We start from the raw sequence: 12,539 nt of genomic DNA on the forward strand, positions 1-12,539 counted from the left end.
CCTACGTTTGGTTTATGTGCAAGAGTCATGAGAGGAGGAAGCGTGGCTTGGCTCAGAAGAGTGCCAACATCCAGGGCATCCCTGGCTTCTGGGCCAACGTGGTATCCTTTCTGCTACTCGTTGTGGTCCAGTGCTCAGGAGGAGGCGGAGGTGCAGAGGCAGGAGCAGGAGGAGGGGTGGAGGCGAGGGGGCAGAATGGTGGACCCTGAAGGAAGTGTGGTACTGGGCAATTGGCAGGCTCCAAAGGCACAGCTGAGTAGAGTCCGGGCAGGGCCACACCTGTAAGTGTCGCAGCCATGACTCTGTGTGTCTCCTTCAGGCCTGCATCTGAGGAGGATTAGCCTCTAAGTCAGAAATGACCAGAGACAGTACATCAGAGCCACCTTAGCTGACAGTTATTGTTGTAAAGGTGAATGATTCCGAAAATAACTGAGATGTGGGAGTCACACACACGCGTGTGTGCGCGCACACACACATACACAAACCCACAGAACATATGTAGACATACTTACTGATCCCCGTTATCTCACTGAGTGAGCAAGTTCTGAGTGGAATCACAGTGGTCCAGCAAGGATTCCTGGCAGAAAGGAGAGGCAGGAATAAAGTGCCTGGGGGTGACCAGTGAGAGTGCAGAAGATCTGAGACACAGAACAGGTTGCAATCCCAGACACAGAAGCCACGGTGGGTGACCCCACAGCCCTTTGAACACCCTGATACAAGGGCCTTTCCATCCTTCCCAAGTGCCAGGCATACTTTCCCTGACCTTACCATGAGCATGAGCAACCCTTGCCTATTTTGTGTGGTTTCAGTGATGGACCAGAACTTCAGCATAAGCACCTGCTACCTGCAGTCTTCCAGTCTGAATCATCACTCTTTGTACTCTTTGCAGAACACATATATTGGCTCTCAGGACTATAGGCTGGATGGCTTATCTTGATCCTCTTGCTGCTCCCAGCCCCACAGGCTTGGGTGACCGGGCAGGCTTGAATGTGTTCTCACATGGAGAACAGAACCGCTTTGAAAGGGCCTCGATAGGGTAAACTGGCAGCCATGCATGTTTCTGGCACCAGTGTGTCATGGAACTTAATGGGGAGCTGTCCTTACCATCTCCCTGGCAGGTATTCAAATAATGTTCAGGGAGTGCCCTCAGGCCCCAGGCCATGCCCCATTTCTCCATCTGTGCAAAGTGTGGCCAAGCTACCTGAGGCCTTTGCACTATTCACGTCTGTCCAGCGACGGAGGGAGGGTCACACCGCACCTTCTGCAGTTCAGCAGTGACCGCACACTGTGGACTTTCAAGTTTGAGAAAGCACTCTCCGAATGTGTGGACTAACAAAGTCTGATCTCCCATGGGTGCAACTCACTAAGGAGGAGCAGGGCTTGCCTTCTCATATAAACTTCTCGTATGAGCACTGGTGTGCAGAGAGTGACAGACAGCAAGAGCACCACTTAGAGAGATGGAGACAAACAGACACCAGCCCTTGGTACACACATGGAAGGGTTGCCCAAAACAGTGCTATGCCAGAAGCAGAGATGAAGAGACACAGAGCCAGCTCTGTACCCTAAGGCTCTGGTGTCCCTGAACAGTGGAGATCAACTGTAGCCAACAGTGTGGATTTTCCCTTCTCCCCTAGCATCTGGACAACAGGTTCTGTGTCCCATGGAGAAAAAGTATCCAGGCACGTGGAGTCCCTGTTTATCCTTTGAATCCTCAGGGAAATTTCTCAGTTATTGAGGGTCCTGAGGGACTCAGGAGTAAGCTGTTCAGACTGTGAAGCAGGAACCCGTCGTTGGGATTTCCAGAGTCCGGACAATGACAGCGCCTGGAGTATCAGCAGATGCAAAACGCATTACTCCCTGGAGCGGTATATGCCATGTGGGTGCGCTGTAGCCCAGGAACTGTGGAAGACTTCCTACGTTTGAGGGGCGTGTCCAGAAGGGTGCCACCCACCACTCTCTCAGCCATTGGACTAGATTTGGGCCAGCAGCCTATCCGTGGCTCACGGCCTAGGGATCCGCCTATTCGGCTGATTTCCCCAGGGCCTGTTCACCCTGTCCCATGCTGTCTGCCACCCCTTTCTTCAGCCTCAGGCCACCGGACACACACCAGCCCCCGCTTCCCTACCATCCCCCTCACTCCCCGCCCCCAAAGAGCTAGTGGGTCCCACAGGATTACTGAAACCTGAGCCGCATTTACACACCACTTGTTGTGCTATTATGTCCCATCCCTTGGCATCTGCCCCAGCCTGGGGTCACGACCAGGGCCAAGAGGCGTGTGAAAGGCCGTCAGAGGAATGCAGGAGCATCCTGGGACCCCAGACCTTCCTAGTTGTGAGCTCCGGTTTCAGGGCGCTGGGGTTGGTGGCCTGCCATCCTCAGGCTTTTTGAGGCTGGGACCTTACAGCCACAAGTTGTCATGCCAGGCAAAGGAGCCACGCTATGCAGGGTGGAGGCGGTGGACGACGGTGAGCCCCTGGTGGACGGAGACGTGGTGGGGATTGGGTGGTGGTTCCAGCTGCTTGCAGAAGACGTCATGGAGGAGGTGGAGGTTGTGGCAGATGAGGAGCAGCAATAGGGGTTTTTCCAGGAGCTGAGAAGACGGTGGAGGAGCAGGGCCAGGGAAGGCCCGGGAGCACTACTGAGCTTCCAGGGCAAGATGCGCTGCAGGCACTGGCTGCCCTGCTGGTGGAACTGAGCTCTGAGCATAAGAAGAACTGCAGGGCCTACTTCCAGTTCATGTGCAAGAACCATCAGAGGAGGAAGCCTGACGTGGCTTGGAGGATCGCCATCACCTGGGGCATCCCTTGCTTCTGGGCCATAGCTGTATCCTTTCTGCTGCTCTTTGAAGTCTGCTGCTCAGGAAGAGGAGGCGGCGCAGGAACCTTTTCGCTGCTCCCTATCCTGACAGGTGCTGTTGCGGAGCCATCCATCGTCCCACTGCAAGTTGATATTTTCCTTTCAGGACCCCCCTACTTCTTGGACACAGTGACCACTAAGTAGAATTACCTTGACATCACTTGTGAAACGTGGTTCCTGGGGTGGTGAGTGTGGGTGTGCAAGGTTGTGGAGTGTCGACCTGTGGGATCCACACCCATCTCCCGTCTCTCTGTAGGGCATAGGGCACGTTGTTCCACTCCTGTCCACTGGTTCTGGGATTTTGAATGGGGAGCATCCAGCCGCAGCGTGGACACCAGGAGCCTTAACTTTCTCGGCTGGTTGTCAGGTCACAACTGCTCAGAGTCGAACAGGATTGCTGAGGTGTGGTTGCTTTGGGCCTGAACACAGTTAGCAATTCACTTTGGGATTCTTGGCTGCTGGCTCACCTTGCTCGGATTGCCAGCGGATTGTCGGCCAAGATGTGTGGGATGATCGCCTGAAGTAGTACCCTGGGCAGGAAGGTTCTTCCATGAGAGTAACTGACAGAAACATGTGTGGAGATGGGGTCTGAAGGTGGGCCCTGAAGGGACACTCGTGTGATACTACAGGGACACTGTCCTTTCCCAAATGGGGATGCTCAGACTCATGCAAGCTGGCTGTGGAGCCTGGGTTTGGGTCGAGCTTGTAGCAGGTGACCTCCTGAGACTGTTTATTTGGGGACTTGGTGTGTCCATGAGTGAAGCAAGTCTCCATCAAATCAGCACCAGAGTCCAGGTGATACTACTAGAGGCAGTGTGTATTAAGTATCTTTGTCAGAATCATCCTTTGTGGGTCCTTTCATCCCCTGGCCTCCTGCTGCTCACTGAGTTTGAGATTGCCTGGGCACTTCACTCCCGCCCCTTACCCAGGGAAGGCCTATCATTGAAAAGCTGTCCTCTCCGGGGTCCCAGTGCACCTGTGTGCTGACTTTGGGATCTTCTGTGAATTTCCACATTCACCACTCAGTGTCTCACAACCACCAAACATGCTGCGCTGGAAGCGGCTTCAGGCTGCCTTGGGAACATATGGAAGAGTTCGTGGAGAAGGTGAACAGGGAGCCCCAAGGGCAGGACATGGTGCCTACTGTCGCCATCTCCGACATTGCTGGCCTCGGTCGTCTTCACCTCCTGAAACACCTACGCTCGTTGTTTGCATCTGTGTCCCCGTGCTGAGCATGTGGTGTATACACACGTGTGCTTATTTATGCTGGCTGTGATTGTGTGTGTGTGTGTGTGTGTGTGTGTGTGTGTGTGTGTGTCCGGCCCAGGGCAGAGGTAGAGATGAAGGTGGCAGGAGAGGAGATGCTGAGCAACCAGAAGAGGAGTCATGAGGCGACCAGGCTGAAGGTAGTTTGTCACCTTATCTCTGCATTGACCCTGCCCAGGATGGGAACAAGGAAAGGATGGCCAGTGATAACTCCAGACTGTGGCTCCAGATATCTGCAATTAGACCGGATACAAAACACACTCATCAGTTCTACCGTGTTGTTGTGTGTGCTTGGATCAGGAAGAGGGTTTCATGGTCTAAGGATTCACACAGAGCAAATCACATGGGGTGGGGCTTTGAAACCACTGCCTGTGGAGCCCTCCGTGTGTGGGGCCATGGGCTGGCCCCTGGAAATGAGGGACGTGGCTATGGCAAGATCTGGGATGGTGAGGCTAAGGTCCTGCCGAGATGGGCAGAGAGCTGAAGGAGAAAGAGTCATAGATTGCCTGCTGCACTGGAGATTGTTCCACACACATGAGAAAAGGAGAACTGGGAAGGTCCTGGGCCAGTGCTGCCCCGAATCAGCCCAGCAGCCAGCACACGCCCTCCCTGAGGGTGGCACACACTGGCACGATATGACACAAAACATGAGATGCGCTAAAGTATGCTGTATCTGCCAAACCACAGGCATCCTAGGAGAGACATGGTCTGTAAGCAAGGCATGCCTCCAGGCACTTCCAGCCTGCCTCCCTGGCAGTGCCCAAAGGCGAGGAATGTGCAAGTGGGTTTCCCTGTGTGACCCTATCCGGGATATGCCTGTGAGGGAGGGAACAGAGAAAAGACAAGGGCGGTGGGTAAACTGCATGTCCTAAGGGACCTCAGGGGAGTGGAGACAGAGAAGCCCCTGGGGCAGTTCAGGGCCTGCTGGTTTTCAGGGTCCAGACTCTAGGCAGTAGCGGTCCTGCCAAAGATACCCCATGGTCTGTGCTGAAAGTTATGATATGAATTCCTCCTTTTCTTTGGGGTCTTGCCCCTGGCTATGGGGGCCTGAGTGTCAAAGGTGCACGTCTGCACATGAAGGAGGATTCTGGTAGTCTTGCTGGAGCAGAATCTCTGATTGTGTTGTAGGGGATCTGCACCCAGGTGACACAGAGGGATGCTGCCTTCCAGGTGACCGTCTTGGATATCCCTGGGCCCAACCGCGCACTGGCTTCCTTGGCACCGGTGCTGTGTAGGGAAGCAGGGATGCGTTACTGTAGGGAGTCCTACCTGGGCCTAATGAGAGCAACTGAAAGAGAGCCTTGGCATTTAGCAAATCACTGAGGCATGGGTGGTTCAAGCCCTCTTGGTCCATTTGAGATAGTAACGCTGCTTTCTGTCCAATGGAGGCATTAGCTCTGGGCCCAGAACCTGCAGGTTCCCCAGGGCATCATCTGTTGGGGGACTCCCATGTGCATGGGTAGTGTTAAACAGAAAGGAAGACGTGTAGGGATGCCACCTTACTTTGATGGCCTCCGGTTCCATTCTTGGTATCGGAAGAGACCCTGTATCCATATGTACCTTCTTCACAACCTTGGATCAGAACCAGGCCTGTCACAGTCTCCGGGGGCTTTTGGAGGCTCAGGCGTTTCTGGCCTTTTCCTGCCACATGGAGAGAGCACATCGGGGCACAGGTAGATGGTGCACACAGAACGCTCCACAGATAGGAAGAACAGGGGGCCTCATTCAGAATGCTGGGGGCTGTAACGGGTGGTAGGCTAGCAAGAGGGGCACAACATTGACACGGAATGACCTAGACAGGTGCACACCGAGAAAGCAGATCTTCAAGTCAGCTGAGCTCGGAGGTCCTTGTTTTCTGGTCCCCTGAAGGAATGCACAGGCAATGGATCAGGCCAACGTGACTGGTACTGTGAAGCTGTCCAAGGTGATGGGAGAATGCAGAAGGCAGGCACACGTTATACAGCTGTTCATGGCAAGAACTTCCAACGCTGCCTGCTGCTCTGCAGGCCAGTCCCTATCAATAGCAAATGCCAAGATTTTGGAACCTTTGAGGATAAGGCACAGAGTTAGAAGTGTAACATGACATAATCGATGAGCAAGTGAAAAAACAAGGACAGAAATGTGGATGCTTACCAACATTCATGTTCCTGGAAAAGAAAACTTGTACTTCGGAATATGGACAAGTTTCCTCTCAGCGATCTTACTGTGTGCATGCATGTATTTGTGCACATGTGCACATAGAAATTTGAGTGCTTACCAAAACTAATATTCCTGGCAAAGAAAGGTTGAACTTCTGCATATGGACAAGTTTCCTCTCAGGGATGTTACTGAGTACACGTGCATGTTTGTGCACATGTGCGTGCAGAAATTTGAGTGCCTACCAAAATTCAAGTTCCTGGAAAGGAAAGCTTTACTTCTGCATATGGACAGGTTTCCCCTCAGCGATGTTACTGTGTACACATGTATGTATCTGCACATGTGCGTGTAGTAATCCCTGCCAGTTCACTTGTGAGTATGAACTACTGCAACTGACCTAGCCAGGTGATAGAAGTTGGACAGTGAAACCATGAAGTTCTTAGGGAACGGTACAGAGTCTCTGGCCAGCAGAAGCACTGAAGCCAGGGAATCGCTCCCTGTTTGCTCACTGAGCAAACACGTTCTAAGTGGAATCACAGTCGTGCACCTAGGATGCTTGGCAGAAAGGAGAGGCAGGAGGAAAGAGCCTGGGGAGTGTGAAGATGAAAGTTCACTACATCTGCAGTTTTATGAAAAGTAGAAAATGCACCTAATGAGCTGGGAGGACAAACTGTACGTAATTGAGTTATCTAAGAGGATTTCCATCCAAACAGCCAAAAGTGCCTCCTGGTTTCTTCTTGCTGCCTGTAGTAAAACATGAAGGGAATTTTTTTTTTAATGTTTAAGATAAAGATTATTAAAACAGGGGACAAAACTTGCTGATTTGGGAAGTTTCCAGTCTTTTAAGATGACATTAATAAAATAATAAATTTTCCCTGAAAGAACAAGCAAGGCAGACAAGGGAATTCACAAAGGGCAGTAACAAAATAGTAATCTTGACACATCTTCAATATATTTGTAAAGAAAACAAAGTGTCATTGTGTGAACAAAATATAGAGGTATCAAAAGAAAAACAGAGGAAGCTCCTGAAAGAATTCAACTCACTATTAACTATCTTTGATTTGCAGGCACAGAAACTGACTCAAGTTAATTCTAAGAAGCAAAGCCCTGATGTTATTATCTCTTCTTTTTTCCTTTTTTCTTTTTCTTTTTTTGTGAAAAGTTAGGAAATTTAGGCTGGAGAGGGAAGAAGAGGATAGAGACTTCAAGTGCCTTTAAGGAGGAGGAGGAAAGAGAGGGGGTTGGAGATTTGATTGTGTTATTTGAACAGCATTGCTGAAGCTCAAACAAGGGAGGTAGCAAGCCATGCAGGCCTGCGGGAAGAGCATTTCCAGAAGAACAGCACTTGCAGTCTTGGGATCGGGAAGAAATGGAATTTGATGGGGGAAAACCAAGGCCAGTGTTGTCAAAAAGAGTACATTAGTGGGGAAAAAAGTAGAGTAGAAGACAGAGTATGGAAGAGAGGAAGCAGTCAGGAACCATATTGCGGGAACCTTTTAATTTGGCAATAAATACAACTTGTAGTCCTTAGGAGCATACTTCACAGCAACTAACAGCAACAGTGTTGATAATACTAAGCAACAATAAAAGCACGTAACTAAAACATTTCGTATTTTTTACTATAGAAATCGAAGAAAGGAGATACAAATGCAATAGTCTGCATATTTATTTATACAGAGAGTTTTCACCTGAGACCAGAACACACACACACTCTTTACACAACTAAAAGTGGTTTCAGCTGACACTTAGCAAAGTGCTTTGGCCCAAATAAACTAACGAGAAAGGCCTAGTATAGAATTCAAAGTGCAAATAAATCAATAAGGCTCTGAGTAAATAAACACAATTTATTTGAATTTTAATTTACACTCACGAAATTACCTAAAATGGAGACAACAGATTCACTACAGCTTCATCATCTGTAGTCCTTCCTCTTCAGTTCTGAGAAGGATGCTAACCGCTTGGTGATGATCTCTTTCCAGCATTTTGTGAAAGCTTAGAGGACTTAAAGAAACTGAGGCCTGGGGAGAGTGGCGAGAGACAAAGAGGAGGAGAAAGGAAGAGGAAACGGAGAGATTGCTCCTGGCATAGGTCTACAGATAGGATCCCAGCTTCCTGGAATGGTGCACAGAGATTGCTAGGTATCCGTGCCAGAAGTGGAGAAGGAGTGACATTCAACTCCAGGAGGAGACTCAACTCCAAGAACCTACAGAGGCAGCCAAGTGTGCTGATGTTCAGGAACCGATACTTAGTGGGTACCCCACAGGTCTGTGAAAGAGCCCTTGGAGACTGCAAGAAAGAAGGTTTCCACAAGTATAATCACAGATTAGTTGGTTGGATAGATTAGAGGAAGGATAACTCTATGACCTGATAATTACTGAAATACATGAGACAATTCTTGCACATCAGACTGTGTCAAGAAAGACGGAAACTCAATTAGTTTGATACAATGGGAAATTACACATGCAAAGAATTAGCTGTTAACTGTACTACATTTGTGTGCAAGGCAAGATAAGATACAGAACCGAAATCTTCACATGGTCAACTCGGGTAAGACACATGTAACTGGAAAATGGAAGCAAGAGTTCCAAAAAGGCTTTAATCACCCTGGACTATTTTTATCCACTATATTTACGATTCTTGGACAACTCCACTGTAGCTTAAGGGTAAGAGAACTCAATTTAGCCCAATTCAAAAGCTGAACAGATTTCCTCTGTTTGATCCTTTTCAGCTACAACTATGGGTCCAGCGCAAATCAAAGTGGACGTCAAGGCTCTTTTTCCTTTGGGAATTGTAACTTGCTTTGCTACTGTGTCTGACACAGATATGCCGACCTCACTGTGACTACAGGCCAGCCAAATGGGAAAGGGGACAGAATGAATCAAATTCCCCTTTTGATCACTCAACAGGAGGTCCACAGGCACCAGGTCTCATTAACTATCTCTGCTTCTCCAACTGCAGTCAGTGCTACACAGCGCCTGCTTCATGCTTGCCAGGGTCTCTCACCAAACACAGGCATTTTACCGGCTGGCTTCCTTGAGATGTCCCTGGGCTAGGTGAAAGCACTATGAGACAGTGTTCCTTCTCCCTTGGCTCTGTGCCTGCAGTGAATGTATGCCTCTTCCTCAGCTGGGACACGAAGGCACAGCTCTTCACTGATTAAATCCCGTGTCTGGTCCAAACTCACATCGTAGCTTCTCCATCAACCTCCACTGCACGCTTTCAGAGCCAGGTTATCTTAGATCAGCCCAAGAGGCACTTCAGAGAGTGACATTCAAATCTGGCTATATAGCTGATACTGAGATCTTCAAGGCATGAAAACACTTCAAAATTACGTTGCTAAAACACTCTACAGATTATATGTATAGTAGAGCTTTCGAATTTACAAGTAACATCAAATACCAAAATAGGTTCTTACTTTTCCTTTCTCCACTTCTCTCATTTTCTCTCTCTCACACACACATGCACACATCCTTTTTACATGTTAAGACAATTACACGAAAAACAGATCATAGATTTTTAAATAGCAGCTCAATATGAAGATCAAACAAAACTGTACTTCCTCTATTTAAAACAAAATCACATAAATTACCCATCGGTTTCCCTATATTTGATATTATTGAATAATGCTATAAGTTGATCTCTTTGTTTTTAATGGGGTTTTTAACTTTGACTGAAATACTTGCTTCAGACTTACTGAAGGCAGAATTAACTCTTATTTTTCTTTTTTTGACCTCCTCCTTTTAGATTTGGGGGGTGATGATTCAAAATCAGATGTGTTCACAGTAATGGATGCAACTTCCACCAATCCTGGCTGAAGGGGTTCCAGTGATACCTGAATAACAATTTTTGTTTCAGGAGACAATCCTTCTAGCTGCTTAGGCTTCTTAAACATTTGATGACACTGGGTCTTGTGCTCCCTCTCCTCTTTGGAAGTTAAAAACTGTAGCCGACATTTGGAACACTGGTGAAAACTCTTTTCCCAGTGCCCTCGATGATGACGTCTGTATGCTGTTGCAGTTTGAAAAATTTTGAGACAAAACGGGCAAAGTAAATTCTTGGTGTTACCATGGTATGCTCTGAAATGTGCATCCACATCTGCAAAAAATGATGATCTGTAACTGCAAACCTGGCATACGTAGGGCATTTCACCAGGCTTATGATTGTCTTTCATGTGCTCTAAGAGAACCTGATCTGTCGCAAAGGACAACTCACAGATGTGACAGACTGTGGAGGGCTCCTGGGCCGTGTGGACACTTTCAATGTGACACTGCAGCTGGAAAGGAGTAGGAAACTGGCGGAGGCAGTGCTGGCAGGTGGTGTGGGTTTTCCAGCTGTCACCTCTCTGCCTCTCAAGTTCCAAATGGTGCTTCATGTGATTCATAAACTTGACATTTTTTAGAACTTTCAAGCAGCTGAGGCATTTAAACGCCGTGTGGGTCTTCGCTTCTGGCGGCCCAACTCCTCCATGCTCGCCATAGTAGAAGTCACGAAGTAACACAATCAGATTTCCTTCTGTGGGATCACCAATTTTGTTTGGACTTGCCAAACTTGGAAAATCAGTTTTTGTCCGTCCACTTTCCCCTAAAGGTCTTACAGGCTTGCAATGAACACTGTCCTTTGGAAAAGGTGTTGGACAAGGTTCTCCATTCTGAACATGGCTTAGTGAGGTATGGACACGGTCTGGTGTGCTTTGCTGAGTGGTCTCTGTATGAAAAAAACGTGACGGGGAGAAACCTAAAGAATGTTCCCCTACAATGCCATCACTGAGTTTAGGCCTTCTGGGATTTCTGCGATTTGTTTCACAAGGGGAAACTCGCTTTGATACATGAGGACTTTTATTCATATCTCCTACAGAAACTGCTGTTTCTACTGGATGCTGCAATGAACTTGTGAAGGTAATCAAAGAAGAACATAACTCCTTCGAAAAGCCATCAGGCACTATTTGTGGTGAAAGATTTTTATAATCAGCTTGAGACGGAGGTTCAATAATAATAGGACTACCTGTTGATCTTGAGTCAGAGTCAGACACTGGCAAGACAGTCTTTGCTTCTGATGTAGGAGTCACATGACTAACAGGCTGTAATCTGTGAGCGTTACCTCTCCTGAAGTGACCACACCTTTTTCTCCTTGAATAAGAACCTGGGGTATCTCTGTTCAGTATGTTTGAAACGACTGGTTTTGAAGCTGAGCTCATCCCAACAAAGATCACGTCAGCATCTTCATTTCCATGTTCCACTCCAACCAAGATCACTTCATCATCATCATCATCATCTACTTGTTTCGTCTCTCCCTCCCTTTTCCGTACTTCTGGCTCTTGTTCTTCTTCACGTAACATACGTGGGAGTTCCATATTTTTAATACTTTCTTATTCTTACAGGGTGCGGTCACAAGTCCCAGTGCTTCCTTTATACAAACTGCCACCTAAGTATAAACATACTACAGATTAGTTAAGTACAGAAAAATGGGCTATTTGATTATCTCCAAAACTCTAGAGTACTTATACACACCCTTATCTTACAGACAAAGACACTGAGTGTCGACCAGACTCAATGACAGCTGAAAAAACTACGACTACAAGTCTCCATGGCTCTAGAATCATTGCTTTGTCGCATGTTCACTTTAACCTCTTCTACTTAAAAAAATAAAGATGGGGAAAAAAAAAACAAAACACCACACTGATCATTACGTGAAATCAAATGTAAAGGAGAGTATTTTTACAAAAGCATTGTTCTACAGCGTTTCGAAGCATGGACTTTGGAGTCATAGGAGATTAAGTTGGAATTCTAACTTAACCACACACCAGTTGCCTCTTCTTGGGCAAATTTGTAACTTTTAAATGTGTTTCTGTATCTTAAAGACAAACATGCTTATTTCTTAGACTTAAGGTTAACAGCTTTTTAAAAAGGCATCAGCTATTCAATGGCATCTTGTTTTGTAGTAAAAATGGAAGAAAATGGATCTTAAATGCACATTACAACTGATCCATAAATTCTAAATTCAAAAATGTTAACAAACAAAATAGGTAGCAAATTCAAAGTATAATCTATATATTCCTAGTTAACAAACAGCATAATTCAATGTCAAGCACTTAATTCAGGCCTAGGAAACTGAGAATGAGCTCTCTGATAATCTCACCCCAATTCCACACAGATATATCCTAAATTTCTCCCTCTAATCCTGGCTAAACTTCAATCCAACAATGCTTCATCTTTATGCCACACGTCTCTTCCCCACATAGCAGGCAAAATGACGCCAGTCTTTCTCTCATACCAATATCAGAC

The 12,539-nt window shown here is 47.3% G+C and overlaps 1 pseudogene; it reads left to right on the forward strand.

Moving 5' to 3' along the window:
* The first annotated feature begins 2,217 nt into the window (after positions 1–2,217).
* On the forward strand, positions 2,218–2,757 carry LOC132659044 (testis-specific Y-encoded protein 1-like; annotated as a pseudogene).
* The last annotated feature ends 9,782 nt before the right edge of the window (positions 2,758–12,539 follow it).

Source organism: Ovis aries, chromosome Y, assembly GCF_016772045.2.
Source record: "Ovis aries strain OAR_USU_Benz2616 breed Rambouillet chromosome Y, ARS-UI_Ramb_v3.0, whole genome shotgun sequence".
In the NCBI taxonomy this organism is placed as follows: domain Eukaryota; kingdom Metazoa; phylum Chordata; class Mammalia; order Artiodactyla; family Bovidae; genus Ovis; species Ovis aries.